We start from the raw sequence: 12,214 nt of genomic DNA on the forward strand, positions 1-12,214 counted from the left end.
ACTCTGGGACAAGACTTGTGGGTAGCGTGGCCGAGTGGTCTAAGGCACAGGTTTAAGGCACCAGTCATTTCGATGGCGTGGGTTCGAATCCCACCGCTGCCAAGTATTTTTTTTTTTTTAAAAACAAAGCATGATTTGGTAATAAATAATATATACTCCTGGACAGGACTTGTGGGTAGCGTGGCCGAGTGGTCTAAGGCGCTGGTTTAAGGCACCAGTCATTTCGATGGCGTGGGTTCGAATCCCACCGCTGCCAAGTCATTTCGATGGCATGGGTTCGAATCCCACCGCTGCCAAGTATTTTTTTATTTTCATAAAAACAAAGCATGATTTGGTAATATAATAATATATACTCTGGCACAAGTCGTGTGGGTAGCGTGGCCGAGTGGTCTAAGGCGCTGGTTTTAGGCACCAGTCATTTCGATGGCGTGGGTTCGAATCCCCGCTGCCAAGTATTTTTTTTTTTTCATAAAAACAAAGCATGGTTTGGTAATAAATAATATATACTCTGGGACAAGACTTGTGGGTAGCGTGGCCGAGTGGTCTAAGGCGCTGGTTTAAGGCACCAGTCATTTCGATGGCGTGGGTTCGAATCCCACCGCTGCCAAGTTAATATTTTTACAAAAAAAGCTTGGTTTGTAATAAATTACCATCCATTAGATCTCGTGGATTTATGCAACAGTCATTTCGATGGTGTGGGTTCGAATTCCACTGCTGCCAAATATTTTATTACTTTTATAAAAACAAAGTATGAATTGGTAACAAATAATATACACTCAGAAATAACTTCTGTGGGTAGCGTGGCCGAGTGGTCTAAGGCGCTGGTTTAAGGCACCAGTCATTTCGATGGCGTGGATTCGAATCCCTGGGCTGCTAAGTATTTTTTTTATTTTCATAAAAACAAAGCATGAATTGGTAATAAATAATATATATTCTGGGACAGGACTTGTGGATACCGTGGCCGAGTGGTCTAAGGCGCAGGTTTGAGGCACCAGTCATTTCGATAGCGTGGGTTCGAATCCCACCGCTGCCAAGTATTTTTTTTATTTCATAAAAACAAAGCATGAATTGGTAATAAATAATATATATTCGGGGACAGGAATTGTGGATAGCGTCCAGAGTATACTGCCAAGTCATTTCGATGGCGTGGGTTCGAATCCCACCGCTGCCAAGTATTTTTTTTTATTTCATAAAAACAAAGCATGATTTGGTAATATATAATATATACTCTGGCACAAGTCGTGTGGGTAGCGTGGCCGAGTGGTCTAAGGCGCAGGTTTGAGCACCAGTCATTTCGATAGCGTGGGTTCGAATCCCACCGCTGCCAAGTATTTTTTTTATTTTCATAAAAACAAAGCATGGTTTGGTAATAAATAATATATACTCTGGGACAAGACTTGTGGGTAGCGTGGCCGAGTGGTCTAAGGCGCTGGTTTAAGGCATCAGTCATTTCGATGGCGTGGGTTCAAATCCCACCGCTGCCAAATATTTTATTACTTTAATAAAACAAAGTATGAATTGGTAATAAATAATATATACTCTAGACAAGACTTGTGGGCGTGGCCGAGTGGTCTAAGGCGCTGGTTTAAGGCACCAGTCATTTCGATGGCGTGGGTTCGAATCCCACCGCTGCCAAGTTAATATTTTTACAAAAAAAGCTTGGTTTGTAATAAATTACCATCCATTAGATCTCGTGGATTTATGCAACAGTCATTTCGATGGTGTGGGTTCGAATTCCACTGCTGCCAAATATTTTATTACTTTTATAAAAAAAAGTATGAATTGGTAACAAATAATATACACAGAAATAACTTCTGTGGGTAGCGTGGCCGAGTGGTCTAAGGCGCTGGTTTAAGGCACCAGTCATTTCGATGGCGTGGATTCGAATCCCTGGGCTGCCAAGTATTTTTTTTATTTTCATGAAAACAAAGCATGAATTGGTAATAAATAATATATATTCTGGGACAGGACTTGTGGATACCGTGGCCGAGTGGTCTAAGGCGCAGGTTTGAGGCACCAGTCATTTCGATAGCGTGGGTTCGAATCCCACCGCTGCCAAGTATTTTTTTTATTTTCATAAAAACAAAGCATGAATTGGTAATAAATAATATATATTCGGGGACAGGAATTGTGGATAGCGTGGCCGAGTGGTCTAAGGCGCAGGTTTAAGGCACCAGTCATTTCGATGGCGTGGGTTCGTTTTTGATTTTATTTTATTTTAATAAAATCAAAGCATGAATTGGTAATAAATAATATATATTCTGGGACAGGACTTGTGGGTAGCGTGGCCGAGTTGTCTAAGGCGCTGGTTTAAGGCACCAGTCATTTCGATGGCGTGGGTTCGAATCCCACCGGTGCCAAGTTAATAATTTTACAAATTAGCATGGTTTGTAATAAATTACCAACCATTAGACCTCGTGGATTTATGCAACAGTCATTTGGATGGCGTGGGTTCGAATTCCACTGCTGCCAAATATTTTATTACTTTTATAAAAACAAAGTATGAATTGGTAATAAATAATATATACTCTGGGACAAGAATTGTGGGTAGCGTGGCCGAGTGGTCCAAGGCGCTGGTTTAAGGCACCAGTCATTTCGATGGCGGTGGTTCGAATCCTACCGCTGCCAAGTATTTTTTTTATTTTCATAAAAACAAAGCATGATTTGGTAATATATAATATATACTCTGGCACAAGTCGTGTGGGTAGCGTGGCCGAGTGGTCTAAGGCGCTGGTTTAGGCACCAGTCATTTCGATGGCGTGGGTTCGAATCCCACCGCTGCCAAGTATTTTTTTTATTTTCATAAAAACAAAGCATGATTTGGTAATAAATAATGTATACTCTGCGACAAGTCTTGTGGGTAGCGTGGCCGAGTGGTCTAAGGCGCTTGTTTAAGGCACCTGTCATTTCGAGGGTCTGGGTTCGAATCCCACCGGCGCCAAGTTAATAATTTTACACAAAGCATGGTTTGTAATAAATTACCAACCATTAGACCTCGTGGATTTATGCAACAGTCATTTCGATGGCGTGGGTTCGAATTCCACTGCTGCCAAATATTTTATTACTTTTATAAAAACAAAGTATGAATTGGTAATAAATAATATATACTCTGGGACAAGACTTGTGGGTAGCGTGGCCGAGTGGTCCAAGGCGCTGGTTTAAGGCACCAGTCATTTTGATGGCGTGGGTTCGAATCCCACCGCTGCCAAATATGTTATTACTTTAATAAAAACAAAGTATGAATTGGTAATAAATAATATATACTCTGGGACAAGACTTGTGGGTAGCGTGGCCGAGTGGTCTAAGGCACAGGTTTAAGGCACCAGTCATTTCGATGGCGTGGGTTCGAATCCCACCGCTGCCAAGTCATTTCCATGGCATGGGTTCGAATCCCACCGCTGCCAAGTATTTTTTTTATTTTCATAAAAACAAAGCATGATTTGGTAATATATAATATATACTCTGGCACAAGTCGTGTGGGTAGCGTGGCCGAGTGGTCTAAGGCGCTGGTTTTAGGCACCAGTCATTTCGATGGCGTGGGTTCGAATCCCACCGCTGCCAAGTATTTTTTTTATTTTCATAAAAACAAAGCATGGTTTGGTAATAAATAATATATACTCTGGGACAAGACTTGTGGGTAGCGTGGCCGAGTGGTCTAAGGCGCTGGTTTAAGGCACCAGTCATTTCGATGGCGTGGGTTCGAATCCCACCGCTGCCAAGTTAATATTTTTACAAAAAAAGCTTGGTTTGTAATAAATTACCATCCATTAGATCTCGTGGATTTATGCAACAGTCATTTCGATGGTGTGGGTTCGAATTCCACTGCTGCCAAATATTTTATTACTTTTATAAAAACAAAGTATGAATTGGTAACAAAGAATATACACTCAGAAATAACTTCTGTGGGTAGCGTGGCCGAGTGGTCTAAGGCGCTGGTTTAAGGCACCAGTCATTTCGATGGCGTGGATTCGAATCCCTGGGCTGCTAAGTATTTTTTTTATTTTCATAAAAACAAAGCATGAATTGGTAATAAATAATATATATTCTGGGACAGGACTTGTGGATACCGTGGCCGAGTGGTCTAAGGCGCAGGTTTGAGGCACCAGTCATTTCGATAGCGTGGGTTCGAATCCCACCGCTGCCAAGTATTTTTTTTATTTTCATAAAAACAAAGCATGAATTGGTAATAAATAATATATATTCGGGGACAGGAATTGTGGATAGCGTCCCAGAGTATACTGCCAAGTCATTTCGATGGCGTGGGTTCGAATCCCACCGCTGCCAAGTATTTTTTTTATTTTCATAAAAACAAAGCATGATTTGGTAATATATAATATATACTCTGGCACAAGTCGTGTGGGTAGCGTGGCCGAGTGGTCTAAGGCGCAGGTTTGAGGCACCAGTCATTTCGATAGCGTGGGTTCGAATCCCACCGCTGCCAAGTATTTTTTTTATTTTCATAAAAACAAAGCATGGTTTGGTAATAAATAATATATACTCTGGGACAAGACTTGTGGGTAGCGTGGCCGAGTGGTCTAAGGCGCTGGTTTAAGGCATCAGTCATTTCGATGGCGTGGGTTCAAATCCCACCGCTGCCAAATATTTTATTACTTTAATAAAAACAAAGTATGAATTGGTAATAAATAATATATACTCTAGACAAGACTTGTGGGTAGCGTGGCCGAGTGGTCTAAGGCGCTGGTTTAAGGCACCAGTCATTTCGATGGCGTGGGTTCGAATCCCACCGCTGCCAAGTTAATATTTTTACAAAAAAAGCTTGGTTTGTAATAAATTACCATCCATTAGATCTCGTGGATTTATGCAACAGTCATTTCGATGGTGTGGGTTCGAATTCCACTGCTGCCAAATATTTTATTACTTTTATAAAAACAAAGTATGAATTGGTAACAAATAATATACACTCAGAAATAACTTCTGTGGGTAGCGTGGCCGAGTGGTCTAAGGCGCTGGTTTAAGGCACCAGTCATTTCGATGGCGTGGATTCGAATCCCTGGGCTGCCAAGTATTTTTTTATTTTCATGAAAACAAAGCATGAATTGGTAATAAATAATATATATTCTGGGACAGGACTTGTGGATACCGTGGCCGAGTGGTCTAAGGCGCAGGTTTGAGGCACCAGTCATTTCGATAGCGTGGGTTCGAATCCCACCGCTGCCAAGTATTTTTTTTATTTTCATAAAAACAAAGCATGAATTGGTAATAAATAATATATATTCGGGGACAGGAATTGTGGATAGCGTGGCCGAGTGGTCTAAGGCGCAGGTTTAAGGCACCAGTCATTTCGATGGCGTGGGTTCGTTTTTGATTTTATTTTATTTTAATAAAATCAAAGCATGAATTGGTAATAAATAATATATATTCTGGGACAGGACTTGTGGGTAGCGTGGCCGAGTTGTCTAAGGCGCTGGTTTAAGGCACCAGTCATTTCGATGGCGTGGGTTCGAATCCCACCGGTGCCAAGTTAATAATTTTACAAATTAGCATGGTTTGTAATAAATTACCAACCATTAGACCTCGTGGATTTATGCAACAGTCATTTCGATGGCGTGGGTTCGAATTCCACTGCTGCCAAGTATTTTTTTTATTTTCATAAAAACAAAGCATGATTTGGTAATATATAATATATACTCTGGCACAAGTCGTGTGGGTAGCGTGGCCGAGTGGTCTAAGGCGCTGGTTTTAGGCACCAGTCATTTCGATGGCGTGGGTTCGAATCCCACCGCTGCCAAGTATTTTTTTTATTTTCATAAAAACAAAGCATGATTTGGTAATAAATAATGTATACTCTGCGACAAGTCTTGTGGGTAGCGTGGCCGAGTGGTCTAAGGCGCTTGTTTAAGGCACCTGTCATTTCGAGGGTCTGGGTTCGAATCCCACCGGCGCCAAGTTAATAATTTTACACAAAGCATGGTTTGTAATAAATTACCAACCATTAGACCTCGTGGATTTATGCAACAGTCATTTCGATGGCGTGGGTTCGAATTCCACTGCTGCCAAATATTTTATTACTTTTATAAAAACAAAGTATGAATTGGTAATAAATAATATATACTCTGGGACAAGAATTGTGGGTAGCGTGGCCGAGTGGTCCAAGGCGCTGGTTTAAGGCACCAGTCATTTCGATGGCGGTGGTTCGAATCCTACCGCTGCCAAGTATTTTTTTTATTTTCATAAAAACAAAGCATGATTTGGTAATATATAATATATACTCTGGCACAAGTCGTGTGGGTAGCGTGGCCGAGTGGTCTAAGGCGCTGGTTTAAGGCACCAGTCATTTCGATGGCGTGGGTTCGAATCCCACCGCTGCCAAGTATTTTTTTTATTTTCATAAAAACAAAGCATGGTTTGGTAATAAATAATATATACTCTGGGACAAGACTTGTGGGTAGCGTGGCCGAGTGGTCTAAGGCGCTGGTTTAAGGCACCAGTCATTTTGATGGCGTGGGTTCGAATCCCACCGCTGCCAAATATGTTATTACTTTAATAAAAACAAAGTATGAATTGGTAATAAATAATATATACTCTGGGACAAGACTTGTGGGTAGCGTGGCCGAGTGGTCTAAGGCACAGGTTTAAGGCACCAGTCATTTCGATGGCGTGGGTTCGAATCCCACCGCTGCCAAGTATTTTTTTTTATTTTTATAAAAACAAAGCATGAATTGGTAATAAATAATATATACTCTGGGACAAGAATTGTGGGTAGCGTGGCCGAGTGGTCCAAGGCGCTGGTTTAAGGCACCAGTCATTTCGATGGCGGTGGTTCGAATCCTACCGCTGCCAAGTATTTTTTTTATTTTCATAAAAACAAAGCATGATTTGGTAATATATAATATATACTCTGGCACAAGTCGTGTAGGTAGCGTGGCCGAGTGGTCTAAGGCGCTGGTTTTAGGCACCAGTCATTTCGATGGCGTGGGTTCGAATCCCACCGCTGCCAAGTATTTTTTTTATTTTCATAAAAACAAAGCATGATTTGGTAATAAATAATGTATACTCTGCGACAAGTCTTGTGGGTAGCGTGGCCGAGTGGTCTAAGGCGCTTGTTTAAGGCACCTGTCATTTCGAGGGTCAGGGTTCGAATCCCACCGGCGCCAAGTTAATAATTTTACACAAAGCATGGTTTGTAATAAATTACCAACCATTAGACCTCGTGGATTTATGCAACAGTCATTTCGATGGCGTGGGTTCGAATTCCACTGCTGCCAAATATTTTATTACTTTTATAAAAACAAAGTATGAATTGGTAATAAATAATATATACTCTGGGACAAGAATTGTGGGTAGCGTGGCCGAGTGGTCCAAGGCGCTGGTTTAAGGCACCAGTCATTTCGATGGCGGTGGTTCGAATCCTACCGCTGCCAAGTATTTTTTTTATTTTCATAAAAACAAAGCATGATTTGGTAATATATAATATATACTCTGGCACAAGTCGTGTGGGTAGCGTGGCCGAGTGGTCTAAGGCGCTGGTTTAAGGCACCAGTCATTTCGATGGCGTGGGTTCGAATCCCACCGCTGCCAAGTATTTTTTTATTTTCATAAAAACAAAGCATGGTTTGGTAATAAATAATATATACTCTGGGACAAGACTTGTGGGTAGCGTGGCCGAGTGGTCTAAGGCGCTGGTTTAAGGCACCAGTCATTTTGATGGCGTGGGTTCGAATCCCACCGCTGCCAAATATGTTATTACTTTAATAAAAACAAAGTATGAATTGGTAATAAATAATATATACTCTGGGACAAGACTTGTGGGTAGCGTGGCCGAGTGGTCTAAGGCACAGGTTTAAGGCACCAGTCATTTCGATGGCGTGGGTTCGAATCCCACCGCTGCCAAGTATTTTTTTTTATTTTTATAAAAACAAAGCATGATTTGGTAATAAATAATATATACTCCTGGACAGGACTTGTGGGTAGCGTGGCCGAGTGGTCTAAGGCGCTGGTTTAAGGCACCAGTCATTTCGATGGCGTGGGTTCGAATCCCACCGCTGCCAAGTCATTTCGATGGCATGGGTTCGAATCCCACCGCTGCCAAGTATTTTTTTTATTTTCATAAAAACAAAGCATGATTTGGTAATATATAATATATACTCTGGCACAAGTCGTGTGGGTAGCGTGGCCGAGTGGTCTAAGGCGCTGGTTTTAGGCACCAGTCATTTCGATGGCGTGGGTTCGAATCCCACCGCTGCCAAGTATTTTTTTTATTTTCATAAAAACAAAGCATGGTTTGGTAATAAATAATATATACTCTGGGACAAGACTTGTGGGTAGCGTGGCCGAGTGGTCTAAGGCGCTGGTTTAAGGCACCAGTCATTTCGATGGCGTGGGTTCGAATCCCACCGCTGCCAAGTTAATATTTTTACAAAAAAAGCTTGGTTTGTAATAAATTACCATCCATTAGATCTCGTGGATTTATGCAACAGTCATTTCGATGGTGTGGGTTCGAATTCCACTGCTGCCAAATATTTTATTACTTTTATAAAAACAAAGTATGAATTGGTAACAAATAATATACACTCAGAAATAACTTCTGTGGGTAGCGTGGCCGAGTGGTCTAAGGCGCTGGTTTAAGGCACCAGTCATTTCGATGGCGTGGATTCGAATCCCTGGGCTGCTAAGTATTTTTTTTATTTTCATAAAAACAAAGCATGAATTGGTAATAAATAATATATATTCTGGGACAGGACTTGTGGATACCGTGGCCGAGTGGTCTAAGGCGCAGGTTGAGGCACCAGTCATTTCGATAGCGTGGGTTCGAATCCCACCGCTGCCAAGTATTTTTTTTATTTTCTGCCAAATATTTTATTACTTTAATAAAAACAAAGTATGAATTGGTAATAAATAATATATACTCTAGACAAGACTTGTGGGTAGCGTGGCCGAGTGGTCTAAGGCGCTGGTTTAAGGCACCAGTCATTTCGATGGCGTGGGTTCGAATCCCACCGCTGCCAAGTTAATATTTTTACAAAAAAAGCTTGGTTTGTAATAAATTACCATCCATTAGATCTCGTGGATTTATGCAACAGTCATTTCGATGGTGTGGGTTCGAATTCCACTGCTGCCAAATATTTTATTACTTTTATAAAAACAAAGTATGAATTGGTAACAAATAATATACACTCAGAAATAACTTCTGTGGGTAGCGTGGCCGAGTGGTCTAAGGCGCTGGTTTAAGGCACCAGTCATTTCGATGGCGTGGATTCGAATCCCTGGGCTGCCAAGTATTTTTTTTATTTTCATGAAAACAAAGCATGAATTGGTAATAAATAATATATATTCTGGGACAGGACTTGTGGATACCGTGGCCGAGTGGTCTAAGGCGCAGGTTTGAGGCACCAGTCATTTCGATAGCGTGGGTTCGAATCCCACCGCTGCCAAGTATTTTTTTTTATTTTCATAAAAACAAAGCATGAATTGGTAATAAATAATATATATTCGGGGACAGGAATTGTGGATAGCGTGGCCGAGTGGTCTAAGGCGCAGGTTTAAGGCACCAGTCATTTCGATGGCGTGGGTTCGTTTTTGATTTTATTTTATTTTAATAAAATCAAAGCATGAATTGGTAATAAATAATATATATTCTGGGACAGGACTTGTGGGTAGCGTGGCCGAGTTGTCTAAGGCGCTGGTTTAAGGCACCAGTCATTTCGATGGCGTGGGTTCGAATCCCACCGGTGCCAAGTTAATAATTTTACAAATTAGCATGGTTTGTAATAAATTACCAATCATTAGATCTCGTGGATTTATGCAACTGTCATTTCGATGGCGTGGGTTCGAATTCCACTGCTGCCAAATATTTTATTACTTTTATAAAAACAAAGTATGAATTGGTAATAAATAATATACACTCTGGGACAAGACTTGTGGGTAGCGTGGCCGAGTGGTCTAAGGCACAGGTTTAAGGCACCAGTCATTTCGATGGCGTGGGTTCGAATCCCACCGCTGCCAAGTATTTTTTTTTATTTTCATAAAAACAAAGCATGATTTGGTAATAAATAATATATACTCCTGGACAGGACTTGTGGGTAGCGTGGCCGAGTGGTCTAAGGCGCTGGTTTAAGGCACCAGTCATTTCGATGGCGTGGGTTCGAATCCCACCGCTGCCAAGTATTTTTTTTATTTTCATAAAAACAAAGCATGATTTGGTAATAAATAATGTATACTCTGCGACAAGTCTTGTGGGTAGCGTGGCCGAGTGGTCTAAGGCGCTTGTTTAAGGCACCAGTCATTTCGAGGGCGTGGGTTCGAATCCCACCGGCGCGAAGTTAATAATTTTACACAAAGCATGGTTTGTAATAAATTACCAACCATTAGATCTCGTGGATTTATGCAACAGTCATTTCGATGGCGTGGGTTCGAGTTCCACTGCTGCCAAATATTTTATTACTTTTATAAAAACAAAGTATGAATTGGTAATAAATAATATATACTCTGGGACAAGACTTGTGGGTAGCGTGGCCGAGTGGTCTAAGGCGCTGGTTTAAGGCACCAGTCATTTCGATGGCGTGGGTTCGAATCCCACCGCTGCCAAGTATTTTTTTTATTTTCATAAAAACAAAGCATGATTTGGTAATATATAATATATACTCTGGCACAAGTCGTGTGGGTAGCGTGGCCGAGTGGTCTAAGGCGCTGGTTTTAGGCACCAGTCATTTCGATGGCGTGGGTTCGAATCCCACCGCTGCCAAGTATTTTTTTTATTTTCATAAAAACAAAGCATGGTTTGGTAATAAATAATATATACTCTGGGACAAGACTTGTGGGTAGCGTGGCCGAGTGGTCTAAGGCGCTGGTTTAAGGCACCAGTCATTTCGATGGCGTGGGTTCGAATCCCACCGCTGCCAAATATTTTATTACTTTAATAAAAACAAAGTATGAATTGGTAATAAATAATATATTGTAGCGATTGTAGCGATGTTGAGTCCAAGATCGTTTTTGTTAGAATGATTACACTTCACACTTTCGTGTGCGAAAACGACAACAGTAAGAAAAAGGCAATTGAGAGAGTACGGTAACAGAAGAAGGTAGTGTCTGTAATTACGCAATGGCGATAGGCAAATAACACGTGACAGTAATTACGCAATACCGAATGTGACCGACTAAGTTTCAGTCGCCACATAACTCCCCCCTAGAAGCGAAGAGTTGTCTTTAGCCGAACAACCGTAACGTTCCGGTGGCCGAATATTTCGTTGTGGCCTGGTTCGGATCATGGTCGGTTTAGAAGAAGTTGCTTTCATCTGGTCAGCGATGATTTTTGGTGGGCGTCCTCGTCGTGGGGGTTGGGCGGTTTGGACTGGTGTTCCGAGATCTACATGTGCGGGTTTCAATCGATCGATTGACACCAGTTGGTCTTTACCGCCCACGTCTAGTTTAAACGCCTTTGGACCATTTTCGATAACCCTGTACGGTCCGTCGTAGGGAGCGGTGAGTGGCCTACGATGTGCGTCTCTGCGAATGAACACGTACTTGGCTTGTTGCAGACTGTTTGTAACGGATGAGGGTGGAGTGCAATGACGTGACATGGCAACCGGAGCCAGTTTTCGCAAGATTTCTTGTAGTTGTTTAAGAAATTCGGGTGCTGCCGGTTGTGTCTCCTTGTACGTTGTTGTATCTCCTGGAACGGCGACCGGAGTACCATACACTAATTCCGCAGACGAAGTTTGCAAGTCGTCCTTTGGCATTGTTCGGATTCCCAAGAGAACCCATGGTAGAGCATCCACCCAGTTTGGATCGGTCAAACGGGCCATCAGGGCACTTTTCAAGTGACGATGGAACCTTTCCACGAGACCATTTGCCTGTGGATGAAACGCTGTGGTTCGATGAAGCTTTATACCTAGGAACTCGTTGGTCTTGGACCACAATTCGGATGTGAATTGTGGCCCGCGGTCTGACGACACGTTCGTAGGGATTCCGAATCTTGATATCCAGTTGTATATGAACGCTCTTGCACAAGTGATTGTCGTTGCGTCCTTCATCGGAACTGCTTCGGGCCATCTCGTGTACCTGTCAACCATCGTTAGTAAATACATGTTACCCTGAGAAATTGGAAGTGGGCCGACTATATCAATGTTGACGTCGGCAAATCTTACTCTAGGCGGTGGGTAATTTTGTAAAGGAGCTCGGGTATGTTGTTGGATTTTAGCTTTTTGACAGGCTAGGCATTGCTTAGTCCACAAACCGACTTCTTTCTTAAGCCCAT

General features: G+C 42.0%; 29 non-coding genes across 29 annotated transcripts; all 29 read left to right on the forward strand.

Annotated features, from left to right (window-relative positions):
• Positions 1 to 20: 20 nt before the first annotated feature.
• Positions 21 to 102, forward strand: Trnal-aag (transfer RNA leucine (anticodon AAG)). Its single transcript has one exon. It is a non-coding gene; the product is annotated as a tRNA-Leu (tRNA).
• Positions 103 to 174: 72 nt separating this feature from the next.
• Positions 175 to 256, forward strand: Trnal-aag (transfer RNA leucine (anticodon AAG)). The gene has a single exon. It is a non-coding gene; the product is annotated as a tRNA-Leu (tRNA).
• A 269-nt stretch (positions 257 to 525) lies between these two features.
• On the forward strand, positions 526 to 607 carry Trnal-aag (transfer RNA leucine (anticodon AAG)). Its single transcript has one exon. It is a non-coding gene; the product is annotated as a tRNA-Leu (tRNA).
• A 795-nt stretch (positions 608 to 1,402) lies between these two features.
• Positions 1,403 to 1,484, forward strand: Trnal-aag (transfer RNA leucine (anticodon AAG)). The gene has a single exon. It is a non-coding gene; the product is annotated as a tRNA-Leu (tRNA).
• A 71-nt stretch (positions 1,485 to 1,555) lies between these two features.
• Trnal-aag (transfer RNA leucine (anticodon AAG)) lies at positions 1,556 to 1,635 on the forward strand. Its single transcript has one exon. It is a non-coding gene; the product is annotated as a tRNA-Leu (tRNA).
• A 1,491-nt stretch (positions 1,636 to 3,126) lies between these two features.
• On the forward strand, positions 3,127 to 3,208 carry Trnal-aag (transfer RNA leucine (anticodon AAG)). The gene has a single exon. It is a non-coding gene; the product is annotated as a tRNA-Leu (tRNA).
• Positions 3,209 to 3,282: 74 nt separating this feature from the next.
• On the forward strand, positions 3,283 to 3,364 carry Trnal-aag (transfer RNA leucine (anticodon AAG)). The gene has a single exon. It is a non-coding gene; the product is annotated as a tRNA-Leu (tRNA).
• Positions 3,365 to 3,479: 115 nt separating this feature from the next.
• Positions 3,480 to 3,561, forward strand: Trnal-uag (transfer RNA leucine (anticodon UAG)). The gene has a single exon. It is a non-coding gene; the product is annotated as a tRNA-Leu (tRNA).
• Positions 3,562 to 3,636: 75 nt separating this feature from the next.
• On the forward strand, positions 3,637 to 3,718 carry Trnal-aag (transfer RNA leucine (anticodon AAG)). Its single transcript has one exon. It is a non-coding gene; the product is annotated as a tRNA-Leu (tRNA).
• A 641-nt stretch (positions 3,719 to 4,359) lies between these two features.
• On the forward strand, positions 4,360 to 4,441 carry Trnal-gag (transfer RNA leucine (anticodon GAG)). The gene has a single exon. It is a non-coding gene; the product is annotated as a tRNA-Leu (tRNA).
• A 75-nt stretch (positions 4,442 to 4,516) lies between these two features.
• On the forward strand, positions 4,517 to 4,598 carry Trnal-aag (transfer RNA leucine (anticodon AAG)). The gene has a single exon. It is a non-coding gene; the product is annotated as a tRNA-Leu (tRNA).
• A 73-nt stretch (positions 4,599 to 4,671) lies between these two features.
• Positions 4,672 to 4,753, forward strand: Trnal-aag (transfer RNA leucine (anticodon AAG)). The gene has a single exon. It is a non-coding gene; the product is annotated as a tRNA-Leu (tRNA).
• Positions 4,754 to 5,667: 914 nt separating this feature from the next.
• Trnal-uag (transfer RNA leucine (anticodon UAG)) lies at positions 5,668 to 5,749 on the forward strand. The gene has a single exon. It is a non-coding gene; the product is annotated as a tRNA-Leu (tRNA).
• A 499-nt stretch (positions 5,750 to 6,248) lies between these two features.
• Trnal-aag (transfer RNA leucine (anticodon AAG)) lies at positions 6,249 to 6,330 on the forward strand. The gene has a single exon. It is a non-coding gene; the product is annotated as a tRNA-Leu (tRNA).
• Positions 6,331 to 6,405: 75 nt separating this feature from the next.
• On the forward strand, positions 6,406 to 6,487 carry Trnal-aag (transfer RNA leucine (anticodon AAG)). The gene has a single exon. It is a non-coding gene; the product is annotated as a tRNA-Leu (tRNA).
• Positions 6,488 to 6,561: 74 nt separating this feature from the next.
• Positions 6,562 to 6,643, forward strand: Trnal-aag (transfer RNA leucine (anticodon AAG)). Its single transcript has one exon. It is a non-coding gene; the product is annotated as a tRNA-Leu (tRNA).
• Positions 6,644 to 6,876: 233 nt separating this feature from the next.
• On the forward strand, positions 6,877 to 6,958 carry Trnal-uag (transfer RNA leucine (anticodon UAG)). The gene has a single exon. It is a non-coding gene; the product is annotated as a tRNA-Leu (tRNA).
• A 499-nt stretch (positions 6,959 to 7,457) lies between these two features.
• On the forward strand, positions 7,458 to 7,539 carry Trnal-aag (transfer RNA leucine (anticodon AAG)). The gene has a single exon. It is a non-coding gene; the product is annotated as a tRNA-Leu (tRNA).
• Positions 7,540 to 7,613: 74 nt separating this feature from the next.
• Trnal-aag (transfer RNA leucine (anticodon AAG)) lies at positions 7,614 to 7,695 on the forward strand. The gene has a single exon. It is a non-coding gene; the product is annotated as a tRNA-Leu (tRNA).
• A 74-nt stretch (positions 7,696 to 7,769) lies between these two features.
• Trnal-aag (transfer RNA leucine (anticodon AAG)) lies at positions 7,770 to 7,851 on the forward strand. Its single transcript has one exon. It is a non-coding gene; the product is annotated as a tRNA-Leu (tRNA).
• Positions 7,852 to 7,927: 76 nt separating this feature from the next.
• Trnal-aag (transfer RNA leucine (anticodon AAG)) lies at positions 7,928 to 8,009 on the forward strand. Its single transcript has one exon. It is a non-coding gene; the product is annotated as a tRNA-Leu (tRNA).
• Positions 8,010 to 8,124: 115 nt separating this feature from the next.
• On the forward strand, positions 8,125 to 8,206 carry Trnal-uag (transfer RNA leucine (anticodon UAG)). The gene has a single exon. It is a non-coding gene; the product is annotated as a tRNA-Leu (tRNA).
• Positions 8,207 to 8,281: 75 nt separating this feature from the next.
• Positions 8,282 to 8,363, forward strand: Trnal-aag (transfer RNA leucine (anticodon AAG)). The gene has a single exon. It is a non-coding gene; the product is annotated as a tRNA-Leu (tRNA).
• A 521-nt stretch (positions 8,364 to 8,884) lies between these two features.
• Trnal-aag (transfer RNA leucine (anticodon AAG)) lies at positions 8,885 to 8,966 on the forward strand. Its single transcript has one exon. It is a non-coding gene; the product is annotated as a tRNA-Leu (tRNA).
• A 915-nt stretch (positions 8,967 to 9,881) lies between these two features.
• Trnal-aag (transfer RNA leucine (anticodon AAG)) lies at positions 9,882 to 9,963 on the forward strand. Its single transcript has one exon. It is a non-coding gene; the product is annotated as a tRNA-Leu (tRNA).
• Positions 9,964 to 10,039: 76 nt separating this feature from the next.
• Positions 10,040 to 10,121, forward strand: Trnal-aag (transfer RNA leucine (anticodon AAG)). Its single transcript has one exon. It is a non-coding gene; the product is annotated as a tRNA-Leu (tRNA).
• A 342-nt stretch (positions 10,122 to 10,463) lies between these two features.
• On the forward strand, positions 10,464 to 10,545 carry Trnal-aag (transfer RNA leucine (anticodon AAG)). The gene has a single exon. It is a non-coding gene; the product is annotated as a tRNA-Leu (tRNA).
• Positions 10,546 to 10,620: 75 nt separating this feature from the next.
• Trnal-uag (transfer RNA leucine (anticodon UAG)) lies at positions 10,621 to 10,702 on the forward strand. The gene has a single exon. It is a non-coding gene; the product is annotated as a tRNA-Leu (tRNA).
• Positions 10,703 to 10,777: 75 nt separating this feature from the next.
• Positions 10,778 to 10,859, forward strand: Trnal-aag (transfer RNA leucine (anticodon AAG)). The gene has a single exon. It is a non-coding gene; the product is annotated as a tRNA-Leu (tRNA).
• The last annotated feature ends 1,355 nt before the right edge of the window (positions 10,860 to 12,214 follow it).

This window comes from Ciona robusta, chromosome 1, assembly GCF_009617815.1.
Source record: "Ciona robusta chromosome 1, ASM961781v2".
NCBI lineage: Eukaryota > Metazoa > Chordata > Ascidiacea > Phlebobranchia > Cionidae > Ciona > Ciona robusta.